The sequence below is a fragment of the Stenella coeruleoalba genome, assembly GCF_951394435.1.
Source record: "Stenella coeruleoalba genome assembly, chromosome: 13".
In the NCBI taxonomy this organism is placed as follows: domain Eukaryota; kingdom Metazoa; phylum Chordata; class Mammalia; order Artiodactyla; family Delphinidae; genus Stenella; species Stenella coeruleoalba.
In genome coordinates this window covers 72,626,217-72,650,815 of record NC_137159.1, presented here as the reverse complement: position 1 = coordinate 72,650,815, position 24,599 = coordinate 72,626,217, and the positions used below count along the sequence as shown (strand labels likewise).

General features: G+C 43.9%; 1 long non-coding RNA gene across 1 annotated transcript; it reads right to left on the bottom strand.

Moving 5' to 3' along the window:
• Nucleotides 1–2,760: 2,760 nt before the first annotated feature.
• On the bottom strand, nucleotides 2,761–16,052 carry LOC307196013. Its single transcript, XR_013831024.1, has 4 exons — nucleotides 15,914–16,052; nucleotides 15,614–15,744; nucleotides 13,140–13,291; nucleotides 2,761–2,860 (listed from the first exon to the last, which is right to left on the bottom strand). It is a non-coding gene; the product is annotated as an uncharacterized lncRNA (long non-coding RNA).
• Between the last annotated feature and the right edge of the window lie 8,547 nt (nucleotides 16,053–24,599).

The window sequence follows — 24,599 nt, the reverse complement described above, 5'->3', positions numbered from 1 at the left end:
TCGGGGGATCAGATGGCTTAATTTTTGACTTGGAAAAGAAAGCAGTATCTATTTCTACTACAATCTATAGAAAGTTAAGATCAACAAAATTGTCCTAGTTGATGGCACTATGGAGAACATAGCATCCATTTTCTGTGCATCAGTAATTCTCAGCAGAAGGGAGAGGTTTTTTGGTTTTTATTGTTTTTGTTTTTGTTTTTGTTTTTGCGGTACGCGGGCCTCTCACTGCTGTGGCCTCTCCCGTTGCGGAGCACAGGCTCTGGACGCGCAGGCTCAGCAGCCATGGCTCACGGGTCCAGCCGCTCCGCGGCAGGTGGGATCTTCCCGGACCGGGGCACGAACCCGTGTCCCCTGCATCGGCAGGCGGACTCCCAACCACTGCACCACCAGGGAAGCCCAAGGGAGAGGTTTTTTAATCACTATCAAAAAGGTCACAGGTTTAGAAAAGTTGAGAAATACTGTACTAGATGCTTTTCTTTCAAGAGAAATTAACCTCCAGTTTAGAAAATGGAATGGCTGTTTTTCTCCTAAGTAATTTTGTTTTATTTTATGCAAAAACATTCTGAATTATGTAACCAACCAAGTTTTTCCTTTTGACAATACCTGCTAGAAAACTCAGAACTTAAACAGTGTGTAGTTCATGGTGATAAGTCTTTTAACTCTGCATGTTAGGGTCTCCTTTTTTGATCATTTAATGTTTCCAACTAGTTTTGCTTTCTCCTTTTGCTCTAATTTCTTATTTATGCATCTATTTTATTAGGTATTTTTGGAGCCAAATGGAAACTTTGTGGACTAAGATAGGCATACAAACTAATTAATAAAATAGTCTATAATTTCTTTTTTCATCAGTTGCTCTCTCTCAAATCTCCAGATCAAATTTCTTATCACCTGGGGCTATCTTATTTTGTTCCACTTGACATGACATGTTGGAGGAGGGGGGGGTGTGAAAGAACACATGAGAAACTTTAATTCAGTGTCATTGGTTAATTCAGTGACTTTATGCTTTCCAGGGCCCTAAAATAATGAGATTGGTTATTGCTTGTCACTTGGAATGGATCCTTCTTGGTGCAGGGAGAAGAGCACTGAACCAGTCATCAGACGGCCCATCCGTGGTATAATTCTACTTCTGCCACAGATGTGGTAGGACCTTGAATAAACCAATTCCAATATCTGAACTTCAGCATCCTTGGGGAATAACTGGGAATGAAAGCACCTAAACTGCCTAGCTCACCAAACTATTGGAAAACTCAATAGGAAAGTGCTTCAAGAACTACAGGATCCAAGAATTCCTTATCATCTGGTAAGAGCATCAGACCATAAACAAGTAAACAAATATACAAATAACTTAATTTCAGATAATAGTAAATGCTATGAAAACAAAATAGATGAAAAGATTCAAGAAGGAAGGCGGGGAGGGTGATTTGAGACCAGAGGGCCAAAGGAGACCTCTGTAAGGAATGGATATTTAATCAGAGACCTGAATAAGGAGAAGCAGAAAGCTATGCAGAGATGACAAGAGCACATGAAGCGGGGATAAAACCTCGAAGGTAGGAAGCCACTCCGTGGGCTCCAGTAACTGCAAGAAGCCAGTGTGTGTAGGGGGTGCTTACACAGGGTAGGTGTGGCAGAGGCGAAATTGAGGATGGAGGTGCAGCCTTTGCAAACCGATCTCTCTGCAGCCTCAGCATTAAGAGCATGGGCTCTGCAGTCCACAAACCTGGGTGCACCTCCTGGGTCTGCCTCTCACCATCATGGTGGAGGTACTTAAGCTCCCCGTGCCACAGCTTTACTGTATATAAAACAGGAATGATAATAGCAGTTTCTTTACAAAACGGTGTGAGAATTAAGTGCGCTGATGCTTAGTACAGTGCTTGGTACAGGTGAGCTCTTAAGAAGCTTATTACTTTCCAGTCCACTCCATCAAAGGAACAACAATGACCCTTAAAGAATAAACCGCACAAGTCAGGGTTCAAGCACATTTGATAAAACTTTTCTCATAGGATAAGCAGTAAACTCCTCAAGGATAGAGAACCTGTCTGCTCCAGCCCCTCAGCACCTAGCACAGAGCTGCACATAGTAGGTGCTCAATAAGATATCTACCCTGAGTAAATATTTGTGAAAGGCGGTTCCTGACAGTAGTAGCAAGCCAGCCATGAAATGCAGGCAGTAAATCCCGCTCCCCTGTGCCCGGCTCTATACAGAATTCACAACAGGCACAACTTGCTTTTAAACTCAAGTTATGTGAAACGTTTTGAGATGGTCCTAACTTATTCGGAGGCATGCTCACCTTAAGTAATGGGCTGTCTCAGGAGTGAGTCCCTGGCTCTGCCGTAATAGCTGATTTTTATCAACAATTAGGAAAAGAGGCACTTGTCTGATTACTCGGCCAATTTCTGAGCAAACGGCTCCTCAGCCAACCATTACAAATACGTCCCACCACCACCAGCGTTTCCAAGTTCAGACTTCGCATTCTGGTCATGCTAGGAATGTAATCAACTCCCTCTGTAGAAGTAAGTTAATTATCTCCTTAGGCTGTGAACGCACACACGGGTTTGCTTTCTGACCACGGTGCCTCATGAGAGGGCCCTCCAGAGGAGCCAGAGGGCTTGTTGGCTGCCACCGCGGGGCGCCGGATGGCACCCAGGAGCCGTGGTTCAAAACGATCTGGCCTTTTTCCCCCAGGTCCCCCATCGCACCTGCTTTAGTGATGCAGCGCTGGACACAGAACTTGACTCTCTCCAGTCTCCTCTGGCCAGCATGGCCGTGCCCTGTTGGCTGGTGCTGGGCTCCTGGAGCTCACCCAGCACCTCCTGCAGCCCCGCTCAGCTCCCAGCTCAGGATGTCCCTCTGGAAGCTGATCCTGAGATAGATAAGGGAGGAAATCAGCTTCTCTGTCCTCCATCACCAGGCTGCCAGGGACAGCAGGACCCAAAGACTCAAACATAAATCACCCACCTATCTCCATGTTTTAAACTTCAGCTTTAATCCAGCTCAGAGTAGGATTAGCTGCCTCATAGACTGCTAATTGCCAGATGGCCGCTGATAGCCAACCAGGGAAACGTGTGTGTCAGAGCCTGCTGTGAAGCCTTAGAAAGTCAGAACTGGAAAGGATCTGAGCGAGGCAGGCCAACCCTTCACTTCTTCATCATCACAATGGGAACAGGGGCAAGGCAGCGAGCTCTCGGATGCACAGTGAGTTAACAGCACGTGCTGGGACCTTCCTCTGGGTTATTTGAATTGAGGGGAGAAAGAGAGATGAGCACTGAGAGATAGCAGTGCATCCCTAGCTGATTATGTCCTGCTGCTCTCAGACAGGGGCAGAAGCAAGAGGAAGGAAAGTTAATTTACTGAATACCTCCTATATTCCAGGTGTGATGTCAGCTCTTTTCATGTGTAACACCTGGGTTCTAATCCCTGGGCTGCCACTGACCCTACATGTCATCTTGGGTAAATCACTTTCCCTGTGGAGGAGTCTTAGTACCTCAAGTGCAGGCTGAGAAGGGTAGAGTGGATTATCTCTAAGACAGTGGTTCTCATTCTTTAATGTGCACCAGAATCCCCTGGAGGGCTTGTTAAGATACAGGTTGCTGGGTCCCACTCTCAGTTTCTGAATCATGGCGCTTGAGAATATGTGTGTCAAACAAGCTCCCCAGTGGTGTGTTGATGGTGTTCATCTATGGACCACACCTAAAGGTGCATCGCTCTAAGATACGACCACCAACTCTAAAGTTAAATAGCATGCGTGAGTTCATGAAAAAGAAACATACATACACACACACACACACACACTCTCTCTCTCTCTCTGTTTAAAAAAGAGTAAAAAACAAAAGACCCCAAGCTAGTAAATCAATCCCAGTGGGTCCAAGCCTATAGGTTTCCTTAAACTCTTGAAAACAACTCTAACATGTAGCAAGCCAAATCTGAACTCAAGTTTATGTCCTGTGGCTCAAGTCCTTTCTTTGGAGAGAATAAAGTGCTGCCTTACCCCCAAGAAGCCTATAAGCCTGAATGAAGGGCGTTCATTAACACAGTCACACTCAGATGGAGGCCCAAGTGGCATCCCAGGGAAGCATCTGAATGTCTTTAGTATCTGGTACATCCAGACATTTGCTATGTACCCTACGAGGACTGCAACCAGCAGGGGTACCACTGGGATGGAGAAGATGCAGGAGTGCTCACCATTTTGCTTCCGTGGTGTGATCAGAGGTCCATACCCCTAAAATCCCCACCCAGAGCACTGCCAACCTCCCAGGACATCAGCAGATTGTTTCTGGGAAATTTCTCAAAACATATATCAACCCAAAGGAAAGCAGAAAAAAAACACATATATATTGAAAAACCAGAAAAATACCCAAATGCTCCTAGGAGAATGCTTGACCCTTGACACGCTATACCAATGGGCTGAATATCTAAGATCAAAGCTACCTTGGAAGGGTATTATGGCTTTTACAGAACAACAACAAAAATGGGCAGGAAGAAAGCCCGGGGCAAGAAAGCCAGAGAACTTCCATGGGGCGCCACCTCTCAGGGAAGATATGTCGTGGCTAAAATCCAGGAAAGCTGTCTGATATTGGTGTTACTTTTGGTCTCCGGTCCTACAGGCTGGTCCACTATCATTGCAGAGAGAATATTTGGCCAACGATGGGAGATGAGAGAAAAGAAAAAGAAATCTCCTTTCCGGAGTCCCCAGTGAGGCACCCAACAAGCTTAACCCCAGGCGGGAGCCGGGTCTCTCACCCAGAGTATCATCTAATGCTTGTCTCCCCAGCCCTCTCCTTCCTACCTTTCAAATGGAAGCACTAAAAGCATTTACACTAAAAAGTAATTCTATATAATTGTTACAAACCAGAATGCAAATGTCATAGATAATCCTTCCGGTAAAATATACATAATGTAAAAAAAAATCAATTTAACAATCAATCTAACAATTTAACAGAGTACCCATTTATCAACTCAAGCCCAGAGTGGGGACAGAGGGTCGGGTGCAGGGGAAACAGAAGAGTGGAGGGTAGAGGTAAAAATAAGCATCTCTCTTCCTTTTAGACAACAGAGAGTTAATAGAGATACTCGGCACGGATAATAAGTGACATATAAGATAAAATATTGTTTATTTAATGTAACCATTAATAGAATGTAAAAGGCTTTATATCCCACAGAGACTACCAAAAAAGAAATCAGAAAACAGACCGCATGGAGGAAGCAAGAAAACGGCAAAAAAATCACCACCACCCTTCCGAAAAGGAGGCATAAACAAGAGAAGATAGGAAAATAAGATAGCAGAATGAAGACAAACCATGCTTTCCTAAAAGCCAAACCAAAAGGAAAACACCCACTGCTTCCGACGATCATGTGGTACATTATACCCGTTCCCTCCGGGCCCCTTGGTTGTTTCATTTCTGCATCTCACGGACTTGCCTCCACTTCAACCACTGTGGCCACTGTCACTCATTAGACCCTGTCATTCCCTAAAGTGTCCCCCCTTCAGGAACAACTAAACCAATCATTGTACTCACATCTCCTGACATTTCAACTGCAAAAGGAGAGAGGGCAGGTTCAAGGGAGGGCTTTGGCTTCTTTAGGTTTGTAGTAGGAGAAAATGAGATTTTGTTTAAAAAAAAGAAAGAAAAAGCCAATGAAAAGAGTTACAAAGTAAAAGGACGAACAAACAGGAAAGAAAAGGGAAATCAATATGGCAAGTTTTGAAGATGGCAGTTTTGAGGCAGAGACGGGGTCAGGAAAGGGTGGAGCCACTGGCCTCGGAGTTAATCAAGCCTGCAGTTCCTCAGCCACATATCAAACTATGGAATGAGACTGAAGCAGCATTCAGAGAAAAATTGTGAGCCTCAATTTTATTGCTTCAAAAAGGAATGAAATAGAGAAACTAAGCATCTGCCTCAAGATGTCAGAAAGAGAACATAATAATATGAGAAAAGTTTTTATAAGAATGTAATAGAGATAATATTACAAAGTATGGTTTTTAGAAAGAAATCTACAGAAATGGAAAAGTAATTCCAACTGTTGACTTTAAAGAAACAGAAAAATATATAGTGGGTGCAATTAAGGGGAAAAAGGTTAGGAATAAACATGGCATTTAACCGTAAGTATGAAGTTTACTTTTTTAAAAGGTAAATGAGTACTATGTCAGCCCTGCTAGTATATTTGAAAATCACTAGGAAAAGAGTTTCTAGAAAATCTATAAACACCAAAATTGATTCATTAAACAAACAGCCCAAGTAGTTCAATAATTATAGGCAAACCTTAAAGAGTTCAACAGACTATATACATATAGACTATATATGTACTACACACATACATATAAAGCAAGCTGTACTCAGATGAAACTTTCATGTTCTCAGGGGAAAGATAGTCTTAATGGTACCCAGACCCACAATCCCTTATTTATAGTTCTAAACTTCCAAATGCTTTGTAGTTTATTTTATAAAGCGTTTGAAGACAAAACCTGACTGAAACTCATTTAACATTAAATTTGATCTGAATTCATATATATATATATTATTATTATTTTCATGTCATGGTATGAAATAGTAACATGTTTATTATGCTCTGCTGCCCCACATCCCACTAGGTGAAATATGTAATATTGGTTTGGCCAAAAAGTTCGTTCAGCTTTTCCGTAACATCTTATGGGGTTTTTGTTTTTTGGAAGATTTTTAATCACAGTTTCAATTTTGGTGCTTGTGATTGGTCTGTTCATATTTTCTATTTCTTCCTGATTCAGTCTTGGCAGGTTGTGCATTTCTAAGAATTTGTCCATTTCTTCCAGGTTGTCCACTTTATTGGCATAGAGTTGCTTGTAGTAATCTCTAATGATCTTTTGTATTTCTGCAGTGTCAGTTGTTACTTCTCCTTTTTCATTTCTAATTCTATTGATTTGAGGCTTCTCCCTTTTTTTCTTGATGAGTCTGGCTAATGTTTTATCAATTTTGTTTATCTTCTCAAAGAACCAGCTTTTAGTTTTATTGATCTCTGCTATTGTTTCCTTCATTTCTTTTTCATTTATTTCTGATCTGATCTTTATGATTTCCTTCCTTCTGCTAACTTCAGGGTTTTTTTTGTTCTTTCTCTAATTGCTTTAGGTGCAAGGTTAGGTTGTTTATTCGACATGTTTCCTGTTTCTTAAGATAGGATTGTATTGCTATAAACTTCCCTCTTAGAATTGCTTTTGCTGCATCCCATAGGTTTTGGGTCGTCATGTCTCCATTGTCGTTTGTTTCTAGGTATTTTTTGATTTCCTCTTTGATTTCTTCAGTGATCACTTCGTTATTAAGAAGTGTATTGTTTAGCCTCCATGTGTTTGTATTTTTTACAGATCTTTTCCTGTAATTGATATCTAGTCTCATAGCGTTGTGGTTGGAAAAGATAGCTCATATGATTTCAATTTTCTTAAATTTACCAAGGCTTGATTTGTGACCCAAGATATGATCTATCCTGGAGAATGTTCCATGAGCACTTGAGGAAAATGTGTATTCTGTTGTTTTTGGATGGAATGTCCTATAAATATCAATTAAGTCCATCTTGTTTAATGTGTCCTTATTTATTTTCCTTATTTATTTTCATTTTGGATGATCTGTCCATTGGTGAAAGTGGGGTGTTAAAGTCCCCTACTATGAATGTGTTACTGGCAATTTCCCCTTTTTATGGCTGTTAGTATTTGCCTTATATATTGAGGTGCTCCTATGTTGGGTGCATAAATATTTACAATTGTTATGTCTTCTTGGATCGATCCCTTGATCATTATGTAGTGTCCTTCTTTGTCTCTTGTAATAGTCTTTGTTTTAAAGTCTATTTTGTCTGATATATGAGAATTACTACTCCAGCTTTCTTTTGATTTCCATTTGCATGGAATATCTTTTTCCATCCCCTCACTTTCAGTCTGTATGTGTCCCTAGGTCTGAAATGGGTCTCTTGTAGACAGCATATATATGGGTCTTGTTTTTGTATCCATTCAGCCAGTCTGTGTCTTTTGATGGGAGCATTTAATCCATTTACATTTAAGGTAATTATCGATATGTATGTTCCTATTTTCTTAATTGTTTTGGGTTTGTTATTGGAGGTCTTTTCCTTCTCTTGTGTTTCTTGCGTAGAGAAGTTCCTTCAGCAGTTGTTGTAAAGCTGGTTTGGTGGTGCTGAACTCTCTCAGCTTTTCCTTGTCTGTAGAGGTTTTAATTTCTCCATCAAATCTGAATGAGATCCTTGCTGGGTAGAGTAATCTTGGTTGTAGGTTCTTCTCCTTCATCACTTTAAATATGTCCTGCCACTCCCTTCTGGCTTGTAGAGTTTCTGCTGAAAGATCAGCTGTTAACCTTATGGGGATTCCCTTGTGTGTTATTTGTTGCTTTTCCCTTGCTCCTTTTAATATGTTTTCTTTGCATTTAATTTTTGATAGTTTGATTAATATGTGTCTTGGTGTGTTTCTCCTTGGATTTATCCTGTATGGGACTCTCTGTGCTTCCTGGACTTGATTAACTATTTCCTTTCCCATATTAGGGAAGTTTTCAACTATAATCTCTTCAAATATTTTCTCAGTCCCTTTCTTTTTCTCTTCTTCTTCTGGAACCCCTATAATTCGAATTTTGGTGCATTTAATGTTGTCCCAGAGGTCTCTGAGACTGTCTTGAGTTCTTTTCATTCTTTTGTCTTTATTCTGCTCTGTAGTAGTTATTTGCACTATTTTATCTTCCAGGTCACTTATCCGTTTTTCTGCCTCAGTTATTCTGCTATTGATCCCTTCTAGAGTATTTTTAATTTCATTTATTGTGTTGTTCATCATTGCTTGTTTCCTCTTTAGTTCTTCTAGGTCCTTGTTAAATGTTTCTTGCATTTTCTCTATTCTATTTCCAAGATTTTGGATCGTCTTTACTATCATTATTCTGAATTCTTTTTCAGGTAGACTGCCTATTTCCTCTTCATTTGTTAGGTCTGGTGGGTTTTTTATCTTGCTCCTTCATCTGCTGTGTGTTTTTCTGTCTTCTCATTTTGCTTATCTTACTGTGTTTGGGGTCTCCTTTTTTCAGGCTGCAGGTTCGTAGTTCCCGTTGTTTTTGGTGTCTGTCCCCAGTGGCTAAAGTTGGTTCAGTGGGTTGTGTAGGCTTCCTGGTGGAGGGGACTAGTGACTGTGTTCTGGTGGATGAGGCTGGATCTTGTCTTTCTGGTGGGCAGGTCCACGTCTGGTGGTGTGTTTTGGGGTGTCTGTGGCCTTATTATGATTTTAGGCAGCCTCTCTGCTAATGGGTGGGGTTGTGTTCCTGTCTTGCTAGTTGTTTGGCATAGGGTGTCCAGCACTGTAGCTTGATGGTCATTGAGTGAAGCTGGGTGTTGGTGTTGAGATGGAGATCTCTGGGAGATTTTCACCATTTGATATTATGTGGAGCTGGGAGGTCTCTTGTGGACCAGTTTCCTGAAGTTGGCTCCTCCATGTCAGAGGCACAGCACTGACTCCTGGCTGCAGCACCAAGAGCCTTTCATCCACACAGCTCAGAATAAAAGGGAGAAAAGGTAGAAAGAAACAGAATAAAATAAAAAAGTAAAATAAAATAGTTATTAAAATAAAAAATAATTATTAAGAAAAATATTTTTTAAATCAAACAAACAAACAAACAAAAAACACAGATCTACAGAACCCTAGGACAAACGGTGAAAGCAAAGCTATACAGACAAAATCTCACACAGAAGCATACACATACACACTCACAAAAAGAAGAAAAGGGGAAAACATAATATATCTTGCTCGCAAAGTCCACCTCCTCAATTTGGGATGATTCGTTGTCTATTGAGGTATTCCACAGATGCAGGTACATCAAGTTGATTGTGGAGATTTAATTCGCTGCTCCTGAGTCTGCTGGGAGAAATTTCCCTTTCTCTTCTTTGTTCTCACAGCTCCCAGGGTTCAGCTTTGGATTTGGCCCCGCCTCTGTGTGTAGGTCACCGGAGGGCGTCTGTTCTTCGCTCAGACAGGACGGGGTTAAAGGAGCAGCTGATTCGGGGGCTCTGGCTCACTCAGGCATGGAGGAGGGAGGGGTATGGATGCGGGGAGAGCCTGCGACGGCAGAGGCCGGTGTGACGTTGCACCAGCCTGAGGCGTGCTATGCATTCTCCCGGGGAAGTTGTCCTTGGATTCCGGGACCCTGGCAGTGGCGGGCTGCACAGGGTCCCAGGAGGGGAGGTGTGGATAGTGATCTGTGCTCGCACACAGGCTTCTTGGTGGCGGCAGCAGCAGCCTTAAGGTCTCATGCCCATCTCTGGGGTCCGCACCTTTAGCTGCAGCTCGCGGCTGGAGGTCCTTTAAGCGGCGCTCTTAATCCCCTCTCCTCGCGCACCAGGAAACAAAGAGGCAAGAAAAAGTCTCTTGTCTCTTCGGCTGCTCCAGACTTTTTGCCGGACTCCCTCCCAGCTAGCTGTGGCGCACTAGCCCCCTTCAGGCTGTGTTCACGCCGCCAACTCCAGTCATCTCCCTGCAATCTAAGCTCCGAAGCCCAAGCCTCAGCTCCCAGCCCCCGCCCGCCCCGGTGGGTGAGCAGACAAGCCTCTCATGCTGGTGAGTGCTGGTCGGCACCGATCCTCTGTGCGGGAATCTCTCCGCTTTGCCTTCCGCACCCCTGTTGCTGCGCTCTTCTCCGCGGCTCCGAAGCTCCCCCCCTCCACCACCCACAATCTCTGCCCGCGAAGGGCCTTCCTAGTGTGTGGAAACTTTTCCTCCTTCACAGCTCTCTCCCACTGGTGCAGGTCCCGTCCCTATTCTTTTGTCTCTGTTTATTCTTTTTTCTTTTGCCCTACCCAGGTACGTGGGGAGTTTCTTGCCTTTTGGGAGGTCTGAGGTCTTCTGCCAGCATTCAGTACGTGTTCTATAGGAGTTGTTCCACATGTAGATGTATTTCTGATGTGTCTGTGGGGAGGAAGGTGATCTCCGCGTCTTACTCTTCCGCCATCTTCCCCCTCTCCTCGGAGATAGGGTCTTTAAAGAGGTAATTAAGTTACAATACGGTTGCAGGTGTGGGCCCTGATCCAATATGACTGGTGTCCTGATAAGTATAAGATGAGGAAATTTGGACACAAACACACAGAGGAAAGACCATGTGAGGACACAGTGAGGAAGTCGCTATCTACTAGCCAAGGAGAGAGGTCTCAGAAGAAACGAACTCTGCCATCACCTTGACCTGGGACTTCTAAATCTCCAGAAATATGATAAAATAAATTTCTGTTGCTTAATCCACCGAGACTGTGTAACTTGTTGTCGCAGCCCTAGCAAACTAATACAGGCACATTTAATATTCAAGTTTGAATAATTACTAAGTATTCATTGCACCATTACAAAAACATCTCTTTTCCTTCTCTCTGGGCACTACTTTCATGAAAATTCCAAGAATCATAAGGACACCTACTCTGTGCAAATAGTCAGTCCTGGTGACCAGTTTTACAGAAAAAAATGCTAGAAAATCTGACCAGTCCACCAGAGGGCCAAGTGTGCTGCTACTATGATTCTTGGACCACACACACGGTATTTGTTGAAAGCACGTGACTCAGAAACAGGGGTCATCCTTGTCCATGGATCAGAGCTTATCAATGGTCCAGACACCAGCACCAGGTGGCCCACGCTCCCGGGCCATTGTCACCAGCATTGGGGTGCTTGAGGCATACACCACCCAGGCTAGTCCCATAGGACTTCTCAGGATACAGAGAAGGAGGAGGACACGGCTCCCTCCCTGTATTATGCCTGCATACGGTGGTTCGACATCATTCAATGTCTCAGCTCCCAATGCTGCCATTCCTTTACACAGCACTTTCCTCATGCACTCAGCCATTTTCCCTAAGGCACGTGCACTGGGCCCAGGTGACTGAGTCCAGGAGGCTCCAGACTCAGCCACACACCCTGACCTGCATCCTGCCCCACACACTCAACTTCCTGGCCCTCAGGAGAAAAAGCAGCCCTTCCCTCACTCAGTCCAGAGCGTGCCTATGCCTGCCTAGTATTATTAGTCATACTATTTTCAAGGGGAAATCTCACCTTGTGAAATGAAACGTGACCTGGTGAAATGAAATAAAAGCAAACCAAATCCTGCCAAGTAAAAGGAGGTGTGTTCCATAACTAAGTAAAATTATTTCAGGAATGCAGAGACAGATAAATATTAGGGGAAATTTTTAAACGACATATCACTAAGTCAAAGGGGAAAAAAAATCTTCTTAAAAGATGAGGAGGTGACTTCAATAGCATTTCTAATTTATAACACTAACCACCACAACAAAAACATTTTATAAACTAGGAATGGAAGATTGCTCCTTGATATGATAAAAAATCAAAATTGTCCCAAGCCAAATGGCAGTAATAGCTAGTTAAAAGTAAGTGATGTTTCCACTTAACAAAATAATAAGACAAGGCTACTTGCAATCATGGTCATTGTTTATAGTATTCTAGAAGTTCTAGACCTGTACTGTCCAAAATGACAGCCACTAGCCACATGTGGTTACTGAGCACTTGAAATAGGGCTCATCTGAATTGAGGTGTGCTGTACCAGATTTTGAACACTTAGTATTTTTTTTAAAAAGAGTGTAAAATACCTAATTTTTAATTTTTGTATTGATTTAGGTTGAAATTTTATTCTGGGTATATGGGGTTAAATAATAATATATTATTGAATGAATTTCATGTTTCCTTTTACTTTCTTTTACCGTAGCTACTAGAACATTTTAAACTACATATATGAATGGCATTATACTTCCATATTTCAGTGCTCTTCTAGACAGTGTAATAAGGTAAAAGAAAAGAAAAAATCTTTAGCCACAAGAAATAAGAAGGTGCAATTATTACTGTTTGAGGATTAGATGACTGGGTAGATGAGAAGTTATTACACTTTTAAAAAATAATTATTTAGAAATTAATGACTACTTTCTATGCCAGCATTAGACAGTTAGAGAATATAATGGAAAAATGAATCTCAAATGTCCACAAAATATATAATATACTCAAGAATAAATTATACGTAAAATGTAAGACATTTTTATAAATAAATAGTTTAAAATGGCTTTAGTTTCTCCTTTGCAACTGTTTAGGGAAGAAGTAAAGATGTTCTCAGAGAACACTAGTCTGAACTGAGGCCCCCAACTGAGCAAACAGCTGTACTCACCTGACTGCCAGTCTGTAGTGGCTGCTGAGGACCAAATATCCGTGTCCATCAAATATTGTAGAACTCACAGCATACAAGTTCAGCAATGACCTTGTTTCTGGCTCCATCTTAGGTTTCCTATCCTGATGTTTCTTTGCTTAATCATCCAAGCACTGCATTATAAAACATGATACATGCATCAGCTATAATTATACACTGACTTCATGGTTTGTTTTTTCTCCTATTCCTTTAACTTTTTAATGTAGGGCTGGCTGGTCCTTCCCCTTCTCTCAAATGATATTTCTTAGTCATCTTGCATCACTTCTTCAGGGACAACCATAGTCTCTGTTTCTGCACCTCTGCCTTTTCATCTGAACAGATACCCCCTTTTCATTAGAGGCATTTGAAAATGCAACTCTTAGGACTCAATCTTGACAAATATTGCAGAGACAGAGGGACATTTTAACCTTTGACTTGTCAAGGGTAGTCACATCTACACTGAGGCTTAGTAAGGATGTGAGAACATTCCTTACTAAGTAAATCTTTTTCTGTAACTTTGGATGTTAACTTTAATGTCATTTAATATAGGAGGAAATTTGTATATGATTTCTCTGAATCCTTAATAGCCTAGGTTTAATAGACTGGAAAGGCAGGGCAGGGAGTCACATATCCTTGGCAGAGGATATAGGACTGTTTGGAGAAAACCTGAGAAAAACCCTGAGAGCCTCCAGGACCCAGTACCTTTGCAATCTGTCTGGTTTATTATCCTGGCCTGGAGCTTGGGACCTCTTACCTCCCAGGTAAAAGACTCCTTTTGGCCCTGGGGACAAGGACAATAGCCCCCCAGAAGCCCAAGGGACAATTTACAAAGGCCCAGGGCTTACAGAGCCTTGCAGTGTCTCTCCACTCCAGACATGAAATAGGGCTTCTGATCCAAGGGCCATCCCAGGGAACTACTGGGAAGACATGAGGATCTAGGCTGACAGGGGAAGTGTGCCATTTCTTAAGGCAAAAAGCAGTAGAGAAGAAGCAAATATGGAGGATAAGGAGTTGAGTTTGGGACATTTTTTTTTACTTATTTTTGGCTGCATTGGGTCTTCATTGCTGCACATGGGCTTTCTCTGGTTGTGGCAAGCAGGGGCTACTCTTCATTGCAGTGCATGGCCTTCTCTTTGAGGTAGCTTCTCTTGTTGCAGAGTACGGGCTCTAGGGTACACGGGCTTCAGTAGTTGCAGCACACGGGCTCAGTAGTTGTGGCGCACAAGCTTAGTTGCTCCGCGGCATGTGGGATCTTCTGGGACCAGGGCTCGAACCTGTGTCCCCTGCATTGGCAGGTGGATTCTTAACCACTGAGCCACCAGGGAAGCCCGAGTTTGGGACATTTTTATGTTGACGTAGAACTACCAAGCGAAGATATATTAGTAGGCATTAGGATCTGGAATTCAGGAAAGACATTAGCCTACAGACGCAGATGTTAACAACTAAAAACGTAAGTCCAGTGGTATTTGATATTTCTCTCCAGGAAATCATCGAGTTTTTCATTTTCAGGAGCACACAGAGGACATGCCTTGGATGACACAGAGGAGATTTTAGAGGAACAGCACTGAACCTCTCTTACGATGCAGGTGGCCAGGAACTTCTGAGTGTTATGTGTCCATTTTCAACTACTGCATAACAAATTATCACAGATTTAGCAACGTGAACAATACACATTTATTATCTGACTATTGCTGTGGGTCAGAGTCTGCGTGTGGCTTAGCTGGGTCCTCTGTTCAGGGTCTCATAAGGCTGCAGTTGAGGTTTTAGCCAGGCTGTGTTCTCATCCAGAAGCTTGAATGGGGAAGAACCTGACTCCAAGCTCACTCAGGTTACTGGAAGAATTTATTTCCAAGGGCCCCAGCTTTTGCTTGCTAATGGTTGGAGGCTTCCCTCAGCTCCTAGATGTCACCCACCATTCAGAGAGGCCCACGTGGACTTCCCCAAAATGGCCACTTACTTCATCAAAACAGTGAATGAATTTGCTAGTAAGACAAAGCCTCATATAATGCAATGTAATCATAGGAGTGACATCCGTCACTTTTGCCATATTCGGTTGGTTAGAAGCAAGTCAGGTCCCCCTATACACACTCAAGAGGAAGGTATTATACAGGACACAAACAGGAGATCAAGACCATGGAGGGTCAACTACCTCAGAATCTGTCTGCCACATGCTGCATGGATGGGAGAGGCATTGAAACAGAGCTGAAAAGCCATCTCCAAGGAGCAAACATATAGCAGTGGGAGGCACAAGAACATTCACCACATATTCTGCCATAGGCCACATAAAAGGTGCAAAAGACCACAAATGTAGGCAGCTGCACATATCAACCACTGATTAAATACATTCATTGACATATTCTGTTACGAGGGTACCTATGCTATACTTCAGAAGGTTGAGAGCGAGAGAGGGGGGAAGCAAACAAGTTAGGCTGACGATAACCCTCAAAATGTATTACCTGGGATATTCTGGAGAGATTTGATCGGCATAGGCATCTGAACATTGAATGGGCATGGTGATCGGTCAAAGAATATCTTGGTTGATTTATTTCTCCATCTTCCCACTAGGAAGAACGGAGTTGATGCAACTCTAGAAAGAGGAAATATTTGAAAACTTCTATAACTCAGTAATCAAAACCTACATGAAATAATAGATATATGCCAGGTGCTAAGCAGTTCATCAACAACCTGTGTCTAACTGCTCAACACAGGAAGCTCTGGCCTGGGTTGTTGCTCCTGTGCCCTAACTAGCCTCTCACCTCAGCACCTGCCCTGGAAGAGCTGGCCAAGACTCTCCAAAGCTGCCAACATGAGGGGGTGTGCAGTTTCATCTCCATCTTTTCTCCACCAGAAGCACACCCATGACACTGCCATCTGCTCAGCAACATGGCATCCCAGGCACCAGGGACCCCGTTCGGGACGTGAAACTGGGTACAGGGCCATTTCCTCTTGACACCTCAGAACTCATCTCCCTCCTGAAACAAGGACAGACATGCCCGATTTATCAGGGACCCAGCGAGCATGGAGGCAAATCTTTGTTCTCAGTAATTCTGAGACTTCAAGGATATTTGGTAGCAACCGAACCTAGCCTGCCTGAGCAACTGTTTCTGCAACACCAAACTCCATGAGGTTGTTAATGGTGAGAAGCGACTCTTGCTTCATCACAAACCAGCAAGAGGACGTGCCCATTTCTGCTTGTCCAAAGAAACAAGCATGTCAGGAAATAACAGCTCTCCCAAAAGGGCAGATGGGCAGCTTCTCCACCCCGCCCCTCCCTTTCCGACCCCATCACAGACAGGAGAAAACATTCAACCAGCCAGGCCAGGGGAGGTGATACATGGAGGAGAGATGGATAAAAATTTCATTTCAGGCTTTGAAGGTGTACCCTTTGGATGCTCCTTGTCCCATTGTTTTGTTTGTTTATTTTCTTGCAGGGGTGTTTGGGGAAGCATGATGCTGTTTTGCAAAAAAGAAAGTACAGGATTTCTGAAAAGACAGCCCCGGGTCTAAATGCTAGCTTTCTCCACGTATTCTCTGCCCACCTTTCAATAGAACAGTCTAATCCCCTTAAATCTGTTTCCTCATCGTCTTAGAAGGGAACATTTAAAAGGTACTTAATCTCACTAAGTTATTGCCACGGGAGCATGTTGAGACCCAGCATTGCACAGAGGCATCCTACACTCCGAAGGACTGCAGAGCTGAAGCCAGCCCGGGGTCCGTCACACCCATGTTAACACTGCACGCCTGGAAACTAAAACCCGTGCTGGGAAAGGGACTTGGCCAAGTTCTCTATGCCAAAAAGATGCCACATGTGGTACTGCCTCCTGCCCAGGCCTGCCGGAGTGGGGAGACAGAGCTGAAAAGTAAACTTCAAAAAACAAAGAAGAGAAAAAGAAACAAACTCCTCCGCCTTGCCTGGGGGTGAGAGCCTTGCGGTTCAAGTGGGACTGAAGAGGGTGGGGCTTTTAGCGCAGGCGCAGGACTGGTCAGGTGGTGAGTCCCCACCGCAGCCAATGAGAGCTCCCATCCAACCTGCAGCCGCCCTAGGTCTGCGTGACTCCAGGGGTCCCCTGCTGCTGGGCATCCGAGTGGCCCATCACCCCAGGCTCTCAGACTCTGTTCTGAAGGAGAGAGACGGGAGCAGAGCTGGTGGAGTAGCAGTTTCAGCAGCTCCCGTGCCGATCGGCAGGTCTGCGTCTCTGTATCGGGGCGGCCCCATCTCTCTGTGCATCAGGAAGCTCCATGGACATATTTGTTTACTCCATTTGCCGATATGCAGTTTGCACAATATTGAATCTGGAAAGGACACTGCATCCACTGACAGGAGTTTTCCCAGCTGTTAAAAGAAAGAAAGAAAGGAACCAGCTTTACATTTTTTACATTTTGGAGTAAAAATAAAGACACTCTACCGTGTGCCAGGCTTTCCGATGGATGGTTCTTGGGGCGGGGAAGGCCACGTCCGTGGTCAGGCCACGCTTCCAGATCCAAAGTATTGTTGGATGGCTTTCTCCTAAACACTGTTGGCAGCTCCAGGGACGGCTCTTTTGGTAAAAAGGATGTGCTGGAACGAAACATGGGCCTCCAGCCAAGACACATTTCTTCCTATAAAACAGAAAACATGCACATGTCAGGATGCAAGAAGCCAAAGCCTCTTCAAGAGGGGAGGCATCCTCCTCCACAGCATCCCAGGAGAACGGGGGGAACAAGGCTGAGCTGGGCTTTGACCTGAGATGCGTGGTAGGGAGGAAAGAGCTGAATATGTATTCCAGTCCTCCCCATCCCCCCACCTCTCCAAGCCAGGCTTTCAATCAGATGCCTTCTGTCAGCTTGCTTATATCCTCAGATTGGTCTAAACACCTAGCTCCAGTGTAAGGCATAATGAGGCCCTCCAAATCTGTAAGAGCAAAGACGCAAAGCACAAAGTCAGGGTAAGTGGAAGGAAGCCCAGGAGGGGTTGTTCTTCACAGACCCTGGACAGCCATTCCCCTGGATCCTCTCTTCTCACTCAGACCACACTCAGACCCTTCTCATCACAGATCCTTCCAGCCTCCTTGGCAGGCTCTGGGGAGCTGCACAGAAGCACTGCTTGTCCAAACATCATTCTACACGTGGCACAATTCCCTGGACCCTCCTACCCAGAGTGGGGTCCTCGGGGCACCGTCAGCCTCACCTGGAGGTTGGTTAGAAATGCAGAATCATGATGCCCAGGTGTTTCACAGGCACATGGAAAGTTTTACAGGCACTGCCTGGGGGCTTCCTGGAGCATCCTCCTAACTGGACACATGTGTGTCCTTCAAGGTCCTCCAGCAGAGAAGGATGGACAATCGGTGAATCATGAAGTGACAAAGCCCCTCCTCTCACAGCACTCCCAGGTCACGGCCTGGGTGTGGATAAAAGGCACTTTGGACTATAGATCCCACAGCCCCCAGGACTCCAGTTTTCCCAGCCACCCAACCTCTACAGTAGGGGAGCATCTGCTCACACTTTCCCCTCACCATCTTGGAAGAGGAAAAACGGTAGAGCTCAATTCCAGGATGATTTAAGACATCAAATGAGAGGTAAAAAAAAAAAAAAAAAATCAGATCTGGGGTTCTTCATTGCGAATTTTTTACCCTTTAGCCAGAGTTTGGCTTTACCTGCTCTAGGGACAAAGGAGTCAGGTCCCAGGCAGCCTGGGTAAAGTTGGAAATTAAGGGTAGTTGTGTCCCTTGGGTGGACATCTGCAGGAGCAGTGGCCCATCGTGAAGCCCAGTTCTGTCACATCATTTGGCTCTTTCAACGCTGTTGCTCTAGTCTGGTCGCTGAATCTGGAGAACTTATGAGCTCATTCCTGGGCAAATCACCAAGCCCTACAGATAACTCAACAGCGAGCTCCCATCAGGAGCAAAGTCGCCCTGCACACCAGCAAGGCTCACCAACCTGGATCCTCCCTCAACATCCAACGTGATGGTGACATAACCACCCAGCCCCTGTGATCAGTAAGCACAACTGCAGGCCTTCAGCGCTTCTCCGGGAGAAGCAGGGGCTACCTTTCCCTCCCGGTTTTGGCCCTCAGGACCTGGTCCATAAATATTACGAGTATCTCACCTTGTATGACGGGTGTGGCAGTTGGAAATGTTTGTTCTGCCACCATAGCTGGTGGTTATATAGCTGATGCTTACATCCTGTAAGGATAATGGGAACAGAATTGTATTTACTATCAATATGCTATTGGCGTGTGCTATAGAGAGTTTTCATTTGGCATCATACACATAGATTATAAATTGCAGTTTTGGCCCATCACATCCAGTTGCCATTGGTCATGCCTGGAAACTAAAGCCTAGGGTGAGAAGGGGACTTGACCAAATTCACTGTCCAAGTCTTGTTTTGTTTTTAAGGGCTGCAGCAGTCAGAGGGTTATAGCTGTTTAAAATTTTTTTCAGGTTAAAATTACTATAGAAGATTACATTCTATGAAACCGTGTGGATTTGGTTACCATTTTTCCCATGTGTTAAAGCAGACACAAAATGACTTTCTGAGGAGAATCTTGGTCTAACCCACAGGTACAGCCTGGGTTATCTCCAAAAGGAAACATGAGAGCTTTCTATTCAGGCAGGAGTTCTTGTAAGGTGACACAATTTTGACAAGAGTGTGTTAATCTTATTCCCACCTTGGGTGACTATTAAAACATAAGGTTTTGCACCTACCCACTTCCCTGCAACAGACAATATTTGCACTCTTAGCAGTTGTCAGAGAATGTAACCTTGAACTTGGTGTCACTCAAATCTCTCAGTTCCTCTTAGCTGAGAGGAGTTTTATTTAGAGAGCATTTCCCGAGGGGAACTGTATTTGTTAAAATAATGCTAGCTACTCTAACAGACAAATCCGGAATTCTCAGTGGCTTGACACCATAGAGGTTGGTTCCTTGTGCATATCACGGTCTAGTGAAGGTTTTCTGGCTGGTGTCTTCCACCAGACCCTCAGTAGCCTGGGCTTCTTCCTCCCCGTGTCTCCACCTTCCTCTGGGTCCTTATAGCCTTCTCCTCTCAGCCAGCAGATGGGGAAAGGGATTATGGAGAGAATGTATTTACTTCCCAACCATTTCAGCCCAGAAGTGACACACATCACTTCTGCTCAGGCTCAGTGTCAAAGCCATGCTCAGCTGCAGAGGAGTCTGGGGAAAGTACTCATGTGCCCAGGAGGGAAGGAAACAGGCTCTGGTGAACTCAAAGTAGTCCCTGCCATGGAAATGCATTGCTCTAAATCCCTTAAATTGACCCAGATTAAGCCTGTCCATCTGAGAGCTGAGTATCTGGAGAGCAGCAAGTGGGCTCTGCAGAACAGCTTCTCTAGAACAGCAAGGAGTTGTGCCCCTGGTCTAAACAGAGATAAAAGAGAAACACTCGGCGGGCGGGGAGATGGAGGGGGATTTCATACTGATGTGTGCCAGGTGCCGCTGAGGTCAGCAGCTGGGGCCTGATGAAGCTTCTTTTCAAGGAAGAATCCAGGAAGAACATCACTCCGAGAATGTGACACGATTTCGGTGTCACTGGTATGCTTCCGCTGTGCTTCGTCCCGTGTCCTCGCATCCTGGCCTCACAGTGTGATGTGTGCCAACTCCACTCCTGTTCGCTTTTATTTCTTGGGCTGTGACTCATGCCACTTACTGTGCTTTCCTTGGCCTTGGCTGTTGAAAAGCTTAGACTCAGATCAATACAGCCCATCTCTAGCAAAATCGGTGAGACATTAAGGGATGTGTATTTTGAACCAACCTCACACCTGGCTCCATTCATCTCTCCTATTCTTCCATCTCCTGTGCCTCATTTTTTGTCATTTTTATGTCGTCTTGCCATAATCCAACTGTTTTTGTAAACTGCATCTAGTTCACCTGAGGAACACAATGGAATACAAGCAAATAGATTAACCACAGGATTATCAAACAAATACAAGAGTAGCAGTGATCCAGGAGCTACTAGAGAAAGTTGGAGACAGTGGCTTTTTCCCTTCTCTTCTTGCCAAGGTCTTGGCATTATGGGCGTGGCTGCTTGGCTCATGGTGTCTCCTAATGAGCAAATCTCTTGCCTGTGCTCTGTGTAGCTCTGTGTGTGGCAGCCTTCAGGAAGGCACCTTCCCAGGTCTCAGAGCTCCCACACACTCCGGGAGATGGTAATCGCAGCTCGCTGTCTTTTGTATAGAATGACTGGTGTCATGGATGCCTCTCCCTCCCACTGGGCTTCTTCCCCGTATCTTTGCATCCCAGTGCGCCTTTGTACCCAGCAATTGCTCTAACACACCAACCACTAACACCTCTGAGTTCCATGGCAGAATTAGCCAAGGGGCAGCACAGCTCACGGTGAAAAGCAAGTCTCAGAGAAGAACTCCCCACAGAACAAATAGGCAAACAAAACAAAATGAAAGCAAACTCATAGATCCAGAGAGTACACAGGTAGATGCCAGAAGGGAGGTGGGCGATGGGGTGGGAGAAAATAGGCAAAGGGGACTTAGAGGTACAAACCTCCAGTTATATAATAAGTCACAGGGATGTAATAACATACGGAATGTGATCAATAATATTGCAATAATTTTGTATGCAGACAGTTGGTTACTAGACTTATTGTAGTAATCATTACATAATGTATGCAAAAGTCAAATCATTATGTAGCACACCTGAAACTAACATAATATTGTATGTCAACTATATTTTATTACAGAGAGAGAGAGAAAGAAAGGAAGAGAAGCACTATTCAGTATGGTAGCTACTCGCTACATGTGGCCACAAACACTTGAAATGAGGCAAGTTTGAACTGAGATGTGCTGTAACTATAAAATTTTGAAGACCTAGTACAAAAGAAAAAAATAAATTATCACATTAATAATTTTTAATATAGAACAGGAATTCTCATCTAACCTCTCACCACTAAGTTCCGGAGGGGCACTTGCCTGGGATTCATGTTAAAAGAGAGAGACTGGGGATTCTATACCTCTGCCTACAAGTTTTAACCCCCTGTCTAATGCACTCAGCTCTGAGACTCAGCCCAGAGAACAAAGACTTTGAGGTATTATTCATCTGTATCATGTGGGCTTTGTTTTCAAGGACAAAAACTATTAACTTAAGGGGAAGTCATTTTGGGATTTTTTTCTTTAGTAAAATTAAATATTACCTGGAGCATCTTATCTTTCTCAAGTACAGAAGTTCAATTGCCCACCCTGGGTCCTCTGAATAGCAACTAAGAAAGATAAAAATATTTTCCTGTTCAGAGATGATTTCAGTTATCACAGCACTAAATAGATGGCAAATGAGCAACCGGTTTACAAATGTTTGTTCATGAAGCCTGAATCTGTTGTTTGAGAGAATCTGGGAGGAACTGCTGAGGAAGTCAATGACCAGTGGGGGAAAATGTTTTAAGTGCACATGATAATGCTGAAGGCTGGCCCACGGAGAACACGTGGAAGAACAGGACCTCAAACCAAATGATCAGGTGCATCTGAAAATCAATATGCCTGCAACACAGATCTGTGTCCCTTATCCTGAGCTAGGGAGAGCTCCCAGTTGCCCTGCAGCCCAGAGAGGCACCACCTTGAACTGCCAAGATGCCCCAACTCCCATGCCTTGCACCCTGCCTGGCCCCACATCACCTCCCTTTTGTCCATTTACCCCTTAAGCATCCAGGCTTCCCCTCTGAGAAGCATGTGCTCCTACATCCTTCCTCAGCCGTGCACACATCCTCACCTCTTTGCTCACAGCACAGGCCAACAACCCAGTGCTCCTCACCACGCACATATTATACTGTTAATTCTCTTGTCATTTCTGTCCTCTTGGTCCCCCAATTTCTTAAAAATGACCCTCAATGACACCTGACTCCAAGAAATCAATCCTTCAGTCTCCAGAGAGGGACACAGAACCCCCACAAGCAGAGGATTCAGTAGAAGCCACTAATGGTTCAGTTATCTTCCAAATAAACCCATTTATTCATCAGCAGAAACTCATCCAAAGGCCCATGGACAGAAGTCAGGGGGTCAATGAAGTTAGACGGGGAAAATGTCTATCTTTATTTTCACTAACCTCTAACTGAACTATAGCATTTCCCTCAATTACGAATGTGAGCAATAAACCACAGTAGTTTTAGCAATGCTATGATTTGTCAACAGTAGAAATCAGATATTTTAGTATGTTACAATTGTTGCAGATTTCTCAAAATATTATTTATTTCAGACATATGTCAGTTATTCAACCCATAAGTAGATCTTGCTTTTTGATGAGTTAATAAAGAAGCACATATATGACTGTGCCACACATGTTTTATTTATATTTTGATAACTGTATGTCAGTATAATTAGTTTCCTTTGTAATCCTATATATTTTATTTTGTGCATTTAAAAACATTCTGAGAATGAGTCCTGTCTTAGTCTGGGCTGCTATAACAAAATACCACAGACCAAATGGCTTAAACAACAAACACTGATTTCTCACAGTTCTGGAAGTTCAAGATCAAGTCAGTGTCTGGTGAAGAAATTCATGCAGATAGCTACCTTCCTGTTGTACCCTCACATGGCAGAGAGAGATCATCTGTCTCACATCTCTTCTTTTTAGGGCACTAATCCCATTCGTGAGGGCTCCACCCTCATGACCTAATTACCTCCCCAAAGCCTACCTGCAAATACCATTACATTGAGGGTTAGGGCTTCAGCATATGAATTTGGGAGACACAAACATTCAGTCCATAGCAAGTCCATTGGCCTCACTAGATGCCAGAAGAGTTTATGGAAAAAAGGGAAAAGATTGTTAGCCACCCTCCCATGACCCCCATGAAGCATGCCCCCACCACAAAGATCCCTGTGACAACACCAGCCACAGAGTCTTCAACAATAGCTCTCCAAGCACTTTACAGACCTGAATTCTCTTAATTCCTCAAGAGGTGATAAATATCCACATTCATGTCAAAAGCAGGAAACTCATTTTTTAGATTCTTTTCCCATATAGGCCATTACAGAGTACTGAGTAGAGTTCATTGTGTGTATATGTCAATCCTAATCATCCAATTTATCCCTCCCCGCCTTACCCCCTGGTAACTATAAGTTTATTTTCTACATCTGTGACTCTATTTCTGTTTTGTGGATAAGTTCATTTGTAGCCTTTTTTTAGATTCCACATATAAGTGATATCATATGATATTTGTCTTCCTCTGTCTCACTTACTTCACTCAGTATGAGAATCTGAAAAAGAGTAGATATACGTATATGTGTAACAGATTCACTTTGCTGTACACCTGAAACTCACACAACATTGTATTTCAACTATACCCCAACATTTTTTTTTAAAAAAGCAGGAAACTCAGAGTTTAGATGCAGCACAGGGGCAGAAAGGGGGTAGTGGGAAGCACTGAGAGGCCAGGAGAGCTGGTATCTGGGGCTCCTCAGGGTCCGTTTCTCCGGAAGAGGAGCTGAGTGGCCTCCACCCCCACTCTG